The sequence below is a fragment of the Rosa chinensis genome, chromosome 2 (genome assembly GCF_002994745.2).
Source record: "Rosa chinensis cultivar Old Blush chromosome 2, RchiOBHm-V2, whole genome shotgun sequence".
NCBI lineage: Eukaryota > Viridiplantae > Streptophyta > Magnoliopsida > Rosales > Rosaceae > Rosa > Rosa chinensis.
The window spans coordinates 87,267,465-87,277,664 of record NC_037089.1 but is presented as its reverse complement, the minus strand read 5'-3'; the positions used below and the strand labels follow the sequence as shown (position 1 = coordinate 87,277,664).

Below are 10,200 nucleotides of genomic sequence, written 5' to 3'. Positions count from 1 at the left end.
ACTGATGCTACATGCGGATTGGAGTTCGCGGTGGCTCAGACTGACGCTCTTGGTCTTCAAATTGGAAGAGTGCGCCGGAGAGACAGAGAGAGAGAGAAGTAAAAAGAGTATTGGCAACGGAAAACTGAACTTTAGAAGAAAAATGAAAATCAAATTAATTGTAAACCATTAGATCTAACCAAAGACACGTGTTTCAATCTACTTGAAAGCTTAGGTAGCTCAGGTATTATAATAGCTTAGGAGAGGATCATTTCCCGAATTCCAAACAGGTTGTTTTTTTTTTTTTAAATCAATATAAACATCATAGTTTGTCTTGGTGCTGCTGCTTGTCTCTATACATATAATCGATTTCAATCTTAGTCTTCTAGAATCAAGAAATTTTTGCAGCAAGTAATTCAATTATCAAAATCATTGTACTTTTTTGTTTTTTTTTTTTATCTTTTTGTTATTTTTGCTTATTCTCCACCCAAATGAAGAGCTAGACCTCACTAACTTTTGCTATTAATTATATACACGTGGTAGTTCAAGACCACACAATAATTATTTAGACATAGGCATATAACAAACGTAAATTTTGTTCTTAAAGAAGACATATAGTCATAAATATTAAAAAATATCAATATTACAATTTCTAAAAGAAAGCACCTCTGTAGACGGTGCTTAGATTTTTTTTTCTTTTATTTGTTATTATTTCAATTGATAAATATGAAAACACATATTATTGGTAACGTATGAACTATGCAAGATGAGAGCAATTTATCATGTGTTTGGAAATATATATATATATATATATATATATATATATATATGTGTGTGTGTGTCTCTCTCTCTTTCTTCTTCTTTTTTTGAAATGTGTATTAAATATATCTTTTGTAAGCTTAAGGATGCTGCTTCATGACTCTTGCTGGAATTTCATTGGGAATACTTTGGTTCTTTCATTAACAATATACCCAAAGAATGAAGGGATTACCAAATAGTTAAAGCCAGAAGTACTTTAACATTATGTTCAAAGAGAAAAATTCAGCTACCGTTCCTAAATTATGCTGTCAAAGCCAATTTGATATCCGAATTTTCAAAAGTATCAATGTGATACCCAAATACTTAAATTGGCATCAATGTGATACTTCTGTCCAAAATATCTGACGATACCGTTTGTTTGCTGACGTGGCAAGCACGTGAGCCCAAAAAAGTGAAATGACCAATTTACCCTTTTTTAAATTCTTTTTTTTTCTTCCTTTTCTTTTCATTTCTTTTTCTTCCTTCTTCTTCTTCTGGGATTTTCTTCTTCTTCTTCTTCTTAGGGTTTCGTGCCGCCAAGCAGCTTGGGCATTGGGGCTAAAGCTCCCAATCGAACCCGATACCGGTCGAAGAACCTGCTGGTGCCGAGATGATCAACGACCCATCGACGTAAATTGGGGCTGCCAAGTTGTTGAGCAAGACGAGGTGGTCAGCCGGAAGGTACCGTGAGAGAAAGGCCGTCGAGCAAGGTAGCGATTTTGGCGCCGAACGGGAGGGACTTGAGTGATCGAATAGGGAAAGCGATGGGAGGAGGTGGTTGGTGGAGCTGGGTTCGCCGGAATTTGGTGTGCAGCGAACTGGTGCCTTCTCTTTAATCAGTTTCTTTTCTTCAGCTTGGGTTTTGTTGGGCTGTTTGATTTTTCCTCAAATTGCAAGCGTAGCCTACTAATTTGGGTCTTGGTACAACGTCTCTCTCTCTCTCTCTCTCTCTGCAATTTTGGGCATGTTAATTTGTGATTTGTCTCTATTTAAAATCAGATGGTTGAAGATGTTAGAGTTGACAACATGGTTGAAGATGGTGGATTAAAGATGGTTAAATTTGATCATAGGAATGAAGACAAAGCTTCGGGATTGAGTAGGGGTGAAGATGATGAACTGGAGAAGGGTGAAGATGATCAAGATTATGATTTTTAAACTCTTGATTTGGACTCAAGATTGATTCGTGAATCATTTTGCAATTTCTTCCAAAATGTTCTCTCACTTAATTGCTACTCAGCCCTTTTTCATTTCTTTTGGTTGTTGTTCCTATCATGTAACATCGTGGTTAATCCAGAGGAGTGCGAGGGAGATGGATTTGTAGCAAGAATTGGAGAGGATCACGGTGGCGTTAGTGATGGTTTGGGCAGAGGAGAAGGAGAGGACAGAAAATAAGAAGAAGAGTGAGGTTGAAGAAGAAGAAGAAGAAGCCTTTTTTTAAAAAATTTCTTGGGAGAGAGTCATTGTCGTCGTCGGACTGGTCTTGGGCTAGAAGAAAATCCCAGACGAAGAAGAAGAAGAAGAGAAAAGAAAAAAAAAGAATTAACAAAAAAGGGTAAAAAGTCATTTTTGCCCCTTTTTTTTTCCCACATGTTTGCCACATCAGCAAACAGACGACGCCGTTAGACATTTTAGACGGAAGTATCACGTTGATGCTAATTTAAGTCTTTAGGTATCACATTGATACTTTTGAGAGTTTAGATATCAAATTGGCCTTGGCAGCATAGTTTGAGAACTTAGGCTGAAATTTTCTCATGTTCAAATTAGTCATTCTATAAGGGGAAGGAAATTTACACTCCGTAAATTACAAACCACACTCCCTTCATAATATTATAATAATTCTTCTTTGAATTTCCAAATTTACCTTAACATATTTTTGTTTCTATCGATTCATTCATCTTCTGAAGCTACTTTGTTAATTGGAAGGGCAATCGTTATCATCTATGGAAATCCTCCTTAAATTAACTATTACTCATTAACCCTGCATCTCCACCTTTAAATCTTTAATCAAATTTTCCAGTAATTATAATTTTTCAATATGTCATGGGCTCAATGGCTCATGGCTCAATAACTACTTTTCAGCCACTTATTATAAGATATAAACAAAAATTAACTTTTCTTAAAAGCACAGTTATGTTAAACACAAATTTAAGGAGTTAACTTCATTAAGTGGGAGGACAGATGGCAAATTTTTATTGGCACAGGGTTAATGGGACCTCTCCCTGGATTATTAGCGTGGCTGCGTGGAGTTGATAGACTTATGGCAACGTGTATGTTGTGATATTGAATTATTTATTCTACTAGACATTAATTGAGAGTGTGAGACCCGTCCGAGCACTTTTTTGAAACAGAATAGTCTATCTCGAATCTCGATCATTTCAATTCACGGTGTGCTAAACGTGGAATCAGTCAAAGGACAATAATTTCAAAACTCGATCCAATAATTTATCTTGCTGTAATGGCTAATCATTATCATAATGTGGAGAAGGTTCTCTCTCACCAGTCACCATCATGTGTTTCTTGAATGATGAATCCGGCCAAACAATTAGGTAAAAGTTCATGGTCCTTCAACGAGGAAATTGTTACATTAAGTGACGTACAAACAAAAAAAAATGGTAAAATTATGAGCATAAGTTCCGTCTTACTGTATATGGATGGATAGCTACATTTAAACTATGAAACTGCTTAATTTGGTGCAAGTTATATCTATTTTGAAGAATCTTAGCATAAAAAATTGTACCTAATCATCTTTTAAACAAGATTAGTTTACTATTCAATATCCATGAATTAAGAAATTTTTTTTATTTTTGTATTTCTTATTTATTATTTATTTTTTTAAATCAAAAGATAACTTTGTTAATAATGAAATGATTACAACGAGTTATGGAGTCAAATAACTACAATCACTCATCAAGAATGTAGAGGTACCTAGATCCTTGTCTACACTAGACTTCACTTTGAAAGTCCATACTGACATACTGATGAAGTCAAGGAGGCCTCGACTGACTGTTAACAAAGAAAAAACTGACTAATTTTTAAGCTTCTATTGCTACGTAATGTTCAACTTTATTGTCATCCGGCCTCACAAAATACCCACTAAAAATATTAAATTACTGAAACTTCATCAATAATGTGACCTTTAAAACTAAGAGTTTAATTAATATATTATTATTTGTTAACACTATTAAATTGACAATAGTTTTGGCAAACGTGTGTAAATATCATTCATTCATCAATTGATTGGGGAAAAAATTGGCCAAACTTGGTACTTTTTGCCCTAAAAATTACTTTAACACCATTTTATAAGCTTGTCACATGCATTTGTTTCATGATATATGAATTCTTTTTGGTCAAATTGCTTGACATTTAAGGAGATCGTGATCGAGCTTGTTATTACAACTAGCCTCTCATCCATGTAATGCACATGTGTTTATTGTTCAATTATCACTTCCTTAATTCTTTTTTTCATTTATGTTCTTATGTTTTTTTTTATTGTAATAAAATAAATTATTTAAACTTTTCAAAAAATAAATTATTTAAATAATGCATTATGAATTTTTTATTTTTTAGATTAAAGGGTAATTTTGATGATCCAGATTTTGATGATGTCATACATATGTTTAGGATACATGATATTATTTTAATCAAGGGACTATCTAAGTTTAATTAAGACGTGAGTAAAATATTAACAAAACTACACACGTGGTATTATTTTAATCTAGAGACTCGGCCAGTTTAATCAAGGCATGAGTAAACTATTCACAAAACTACAAAAGAGAGATGAATGTGTCGCATGATTTTACTAGTTGTTCCTTTTTTTTTTCCTTCATTTTTTGTTGTTGAAAAGATTAGCTGTCGAATATTTACGTGGGTGACAAGTAGAGGGGGGGGGTCTTTATAGAACGCGCTTCACGCGCCTAGGAAAAAAAAAAGGGAAAAACCGGAGGGTGGGAGCGTCTCTCCCGGCCGAACACGGCAGGCCTTCTGGCCTCTGCGTTCTGGCCCGGGAGAGGACTGATGGTTTGAAGGTGTTGGGGGCTGGTGGGGCAGTGGTGTGGTTCTGGGAGAGGGGTGATTCTCCGTTTTCGGGCGGCACGGATCGATTTCGATCTGGCATTCTCGGATCCGGGGCGAAGGTTTGGTACTGCAGCGTCATCTTCGGCTATCCGATGGCGGTCTCTGGCGTCATCGATCGGATCGTGGAGTTTCAGTTCGGATCGGGGCAGAGGTGATCTCGAAAGGGTTCGGGCTCCGATCTGGTCTCGATTCGTACTGAGGTGGGCTGCCTGGTGTTGGGGCTGGGTCTGGAGCGACATTTCTGTGCTGCAATGGCGGAGTCGGAGCGGCGGCTTGTTGCGGTAGGGCGGCGATCTGGTGGCGATGGGGCTTGCTGGCGGCGGGTGTGGGTGGCTGCAATATTGGGCCTGTGCGGGGGGATGGGGGTCTTGGGCCGGGCCACTGTTTCTTGGTCCTCTTTGGAGTTTATTTTTGTTTTCTTTTTGGTTTGTTGTTATTTGTTTCTGTTGTTGTTTGGTTCAGAATATGTCCCCCTCTGTTGAGCGGGGGTTTGGGTGTTCTTAGGTTGTTCGATGCCATTGTTTTGGTATCTTGGTTGGTCGGTAGTGCTATCTCTATGGCTCGGTCTGGTGGCCGTGCCGCCTATTTATCGATGTGATGATGAATTACCCTCGCACGGGGTCCGGCGGTTTTGGATCACGGTGCTTGAGAGGGAGTTGCGATTTATCATTATATTGGTGGTAGGGCTGTATCTCTACACTAGAGGTTGGATGCTACCCTTAGTAGTCCGCAGGTTTGGGTGTTGTAGGTGGTTGGATGTTGGGCTTGTTTGGCTCACAGAGGCCGGTTTTTTGGCAGTTCCGCCACTATGGTTCCAGTTTGTTCTGGTTTGGGAGGGGTGCTGTGGTTTGAGTCCACAGATGGGTACTCCCGTTCAATGTAACATACTTGTTTTTTAATGAATTTCCTTTTTCTCAAAAAAAAAGAAAAGATTAGCTGTCTAGTTTCTTATCTTTTGTTTTGTCCATTTCACGCATGGTCAAATATAATACGTACCAGTTATCTTTTTTTATTTTCACCACATGGTCCTAGGATGTGTATTGGCCCTCTGTAGGTATTTATTTTTATCATCTGGTCCAATATAATATGCAGACGATAATTATCCCAATAAAACAAGGGTAGGTGTGTACTGTGATCAACTTGACGTAGTGGTGTTTGAGGTGGACCGTATTGAGAAATTGAAACTGCTTGGAATCACAAGTCGGTTCGTTTTCGTCTGCAATGAGGTCGGGCCGCACTAAATAGAAGAAAATCAACAATATCGAACGATGATGTTAAAAACGATCATTTGTTCGGTGCTAGCAAGTGATTGTTGATTATGGACCAAAGATGTACGTCATGTTATGTATCAATGTATCATATAAGGGGTCAGATCTAGCCTGGTTCCTGCAGCAATAGTCTTTCTCTGTGTGATAGTGAAAGAGATTTCAAATTCGGAAGAAAAGAATAATTTGAACGAAACGAAACGAAACTATAAGAGATCGAAAGGTCCAGAAGGAAAACACAAAATGATCACACGTTGAACATATAGAAATAATTAAGGAAGAGTTATTACTATATCTCCGAAAATAGAAAAGTTATAACACGATGAAATCTCTATCTATGTCCTAGATATGTACGCTTTGTTGAGAGTATATATATCCCACATGGAAAAAATAGGATATTGCTTGTTAGTTTATAAGGGTTCGGGCCATTTTATCCATTGTCAATTGGTTTTAAATGTGAACTCTATATTAGATCTACCTCTAGTCCAGGTCCACCATGAGCATAGTTTTTTTATACCGTTTATTCTGTCGTGCATAGCTGCTCTATTATTTTCCACCATGAGCATTGTTTTTGTACTAGTTGCATCAAACTCTAATACTAAAAACAACTACTGCATATAGTGATAGGAATAGTTGGGCAGAGAAATAATTCTAACCACTTGAACTTCCCGATCATCTATCTTATAACAACTCCAGTGCCTCCACCCCCATGATTGGGTAAACGTGAAACATGCACCGTTTATTCTGTCGTGCATAGCTGCTCTATTATTTTCCACCATGAGCATTGTTTTTGTAGTAGTTGCATCAAACTCTACTACTAAAAACAACTACTGCATATAGTGATAGGAATAGTTGGGCAGAGAAATAATTCTAACCACTTGAACTTCCCGATCATCTATCTTATAACAACTCCAGTGCCTCCACCCCCATGATTGGGTAAACGTGAAACATGCACCGTTTATTCTATCGTGCATAGCTGCTCTATTATTCGATAAAGTACTTCTATATACAAAGTTAATTAAACAATTTTCATTGAAAATATGATCGCCGTCACTTTTATCTTCACTTTTCTAGAAGTGTTGACATCAAAATTTTGTTAAAGCATGGTTTCTAGATGGAACAAGTTCATTTTCCTATTGATCGTAAAAATGAATGATTTCATCTCCAATTGATCCGAAAAAATAATGACCCCAGCCTCTAGTTTTGAAGACGCAAAATTTACCTTGCCAAAAACATTACATAAATTGTTTTCCAAAAAAAAAAAAAATACCATTACATAAAATGAACCAGATTAATCTACGTGCACGTGATTACGGTTTACACAAGTGAATTAAGCCTATAGGGTGTCCATGAAAAATTGAGGGGCAAGAGTAACTACTGTCATGTTTTTCCTAGAACATACCCTGCATAAGAATTATAATCTAGAATTTGGGTCCTCTAAAGTTAATAAAATCATGAATTTATGTGAATTTTGTCCAATTTAAACCATAAATAAAATCCAATGCTCCTTATTAGGCCATGTTAAATAATTTTATTTTTTCTATTTCAAAATATTATTATTATATGACTCTTTTGAGTACTCCACCGTTAATTTTCCACTTTTACTTCTCGAATTCCTCATTTTGCTCGATTAATTCACCGCCTCGTTCTTCTCCTTTTCTGTATGTTATTTTCTTTGTTTCTGCAATTGAGATTAAATGGGAACCAAAATGAATACAAACATCTCTAAGAGAATATCTGATAGAATTGACGACATCGACCCCTTTGTGCGCGCCTTTCTCTATAGTTCAGTTCATCAACTAGAATTTCGATTTTTTCAAGTCTACGTTGGGATAACTATCCCCCATTCCCCCTATGCATATATCATTACGACCATCAGAAGCCAAATAAATACGGGTCAAGGAAGAACCCATTAAAATCCAACCTTGTGCAAGAAAATCATTGATCTCATGAAAGAAATGATTATGAAGATGGGAATAGAATAGACTCAATAGAGAGAGGACGGGGTAAGAGAACGTTAACTAGCGACTAAAAACGCAATAAGTTATGTTGGATGATGTGGCTGCTCCCAAAACCGTTGGATCATAGTGATGGTCCAAATTAAATGAAATTCACCTAGCTAACTGCATGGTTTCTCACCGCAGAGGAGCTGAATCCCACAATCTGTACTGTGTGTTTCGCCTACTCGGTGGGGTCATTCCCGCACCAGCCATTGCAGGAAAAGAACATGCATCATGGGCCTTGGGGCCTTCTGAAATGAGTGCGCATGATTTGCAAATTTAGTGTAGAAATCTGTAATGGAACAGTGTGGTTTCAAACATGTTACTATTAATGACCCACATGGTCCAGTTCAGTTGGCAAGTTGACTGTGCTCCTTAAACAAGTTGAGGGACTTGAGACAGAGGTCTCAAGTTCGAGCCTTGTGTATGGAAAAGACTATGCGGGGAGGGCAAGCCCACCTATTTGGTGTACTCGATGCCCGGAGGGGGGGGTGTCGCTGCGTCTTTGGCGCGGCACTGTGCTGGACTTCGGGTAAAAAAGGCCATTGCGTGCCTCCTTGTGGTCCTTCCCAGTACCTCCTTTAAAAAAAAAAAAAAACATGTTACTATTAATGATTATAAGTTGAGCAAGAAATAGGTTATTTGATCTTAGTTCTCACCTTATATTGGCTATGTTTGGGGGGGCTTTTTAGCTCCCCTGCTTATAAGCACAAGAGGACTATGCGTTTGGTTAGCTGACTTATGCTCAGCTTATTCGAAAAGCCACTGCAGCTTCTCTCCAAAAGGAGAAGCTGCCTGACCCCAGCTTTCAGAAGCCAGAAGCCAGCAGCTACTGTAGCGGTACTTACTGTAGCTAAATGAATGTTTCAAAATGACAGATTCTATCCTTCCTTGGGAGAGGCAATTACGGATTGCCATCAAGCCCCTTCGAGATGAGGTCAGAGGCTGCATAGCATTTTCATCTCTATCCCATCTCCACTCTCCCTCTGACGCCGCCGGGCTCTCATCACAGACGCCGCCTCACTCTTCCTTTAACGCCGCCTCCCTCTCCCTCTGACGCCGCCTCAGCCTCTCATCACGAAAACCCCAAGCACAGAGAAATCGAACCAAACACAATCACTTCATGACCTGAACCCACATCCTCCCCCAATTTCAGATCGGGAAGCCAGATTTCTTCATCCTCTCTTTACTACAGAATGCATCCTGGTGAGGAAAAGCTAGTTTGTCTCTCTTGATTTTCGATCTCCCAAATCAATTTTTCTTTCAGCTTGGTTGAATAAAATTTCAAAAACCTGTTTGGGCTCTAGTATTCATTTCAATTTCAAGATTATGTGTGTGATTTACAAACTTGGGTTTGATTTCTGGGCAGCAAAACGTACGATTTGGTTGAATTTGTTTTTCAGACTTCATGTGCTTGTGATTTTGTTTGATGGGTTTAATTCCTCTTCTATGGTTTTGGTATTCAAGCTCTTGTATTTAGTATTCAAGCTTTTGGTATGCAAGTTGATCTGGTTTTCGTGTATGATACATTATAATCTTGCATCTCGGGTTTGATTGCTTCTGTATGATTATGACTCGCATGCTTACACAAGCGGATAATTAGAGGTTGAAGAACGCGTGCTTGCTGTATGATTATGACTCGCATGCTTACAACTCTAATCTCTTGTATTACAGACATGAAACCTTCACAGCTATGTCATTATTGTACATGGATACTCTCTCACACTACTAGATCATTCAGAGTACATATTTTTGGAAACCAAAAGCTTTATTGAGGAGCACTTACTAAAGTGGACTAGGCTTCGCATAAACTTGAAACAGCTCACACATCTTTTGCAATTCTCTTACCCCCCAAAAAACTTGCCCAGATTAGGCATTACCTTCGTCTTTTTCTGAATGGGGAAATTATTCATATGCCGAGCTCCAGGAGAGGCAGATTTTTGGAACATTGGCTTGCCTTGATGCAGTTAAATTTCCATTAGTTCGCCGGTTTCCAAATGCTGCATTTATGTCCCTCATTTGTCTCCAAATTTGTAATTCTTGTCCCTCAAGCATCCTCTGTCCAGAAGGTTGTCTTTCAGGTC

General features: G+C 38.2%; 1 long non-coding RNA gene across 1 annotated transcript; it reads left to right on the top strand.

Annotated features, from left to right (window-relative positions):
* Positions 1 to 8,802: 8,802 nt before the first annotated feature.
* On the top strand, positions 8,803 to 9,968 carry LOC121051643. Its single transcript, XR_005806325.1, has 2 exons — positions 8,803 to 9,322; positions 9,791 to 9,968. It is a non-coding gene; the product is annotated as an uncharacterized LOC121051643 (long non-coding RNA).
* The last annotated feature ends 232 nt before the right edge of the window (positions 9,969 to 10,200 follow it).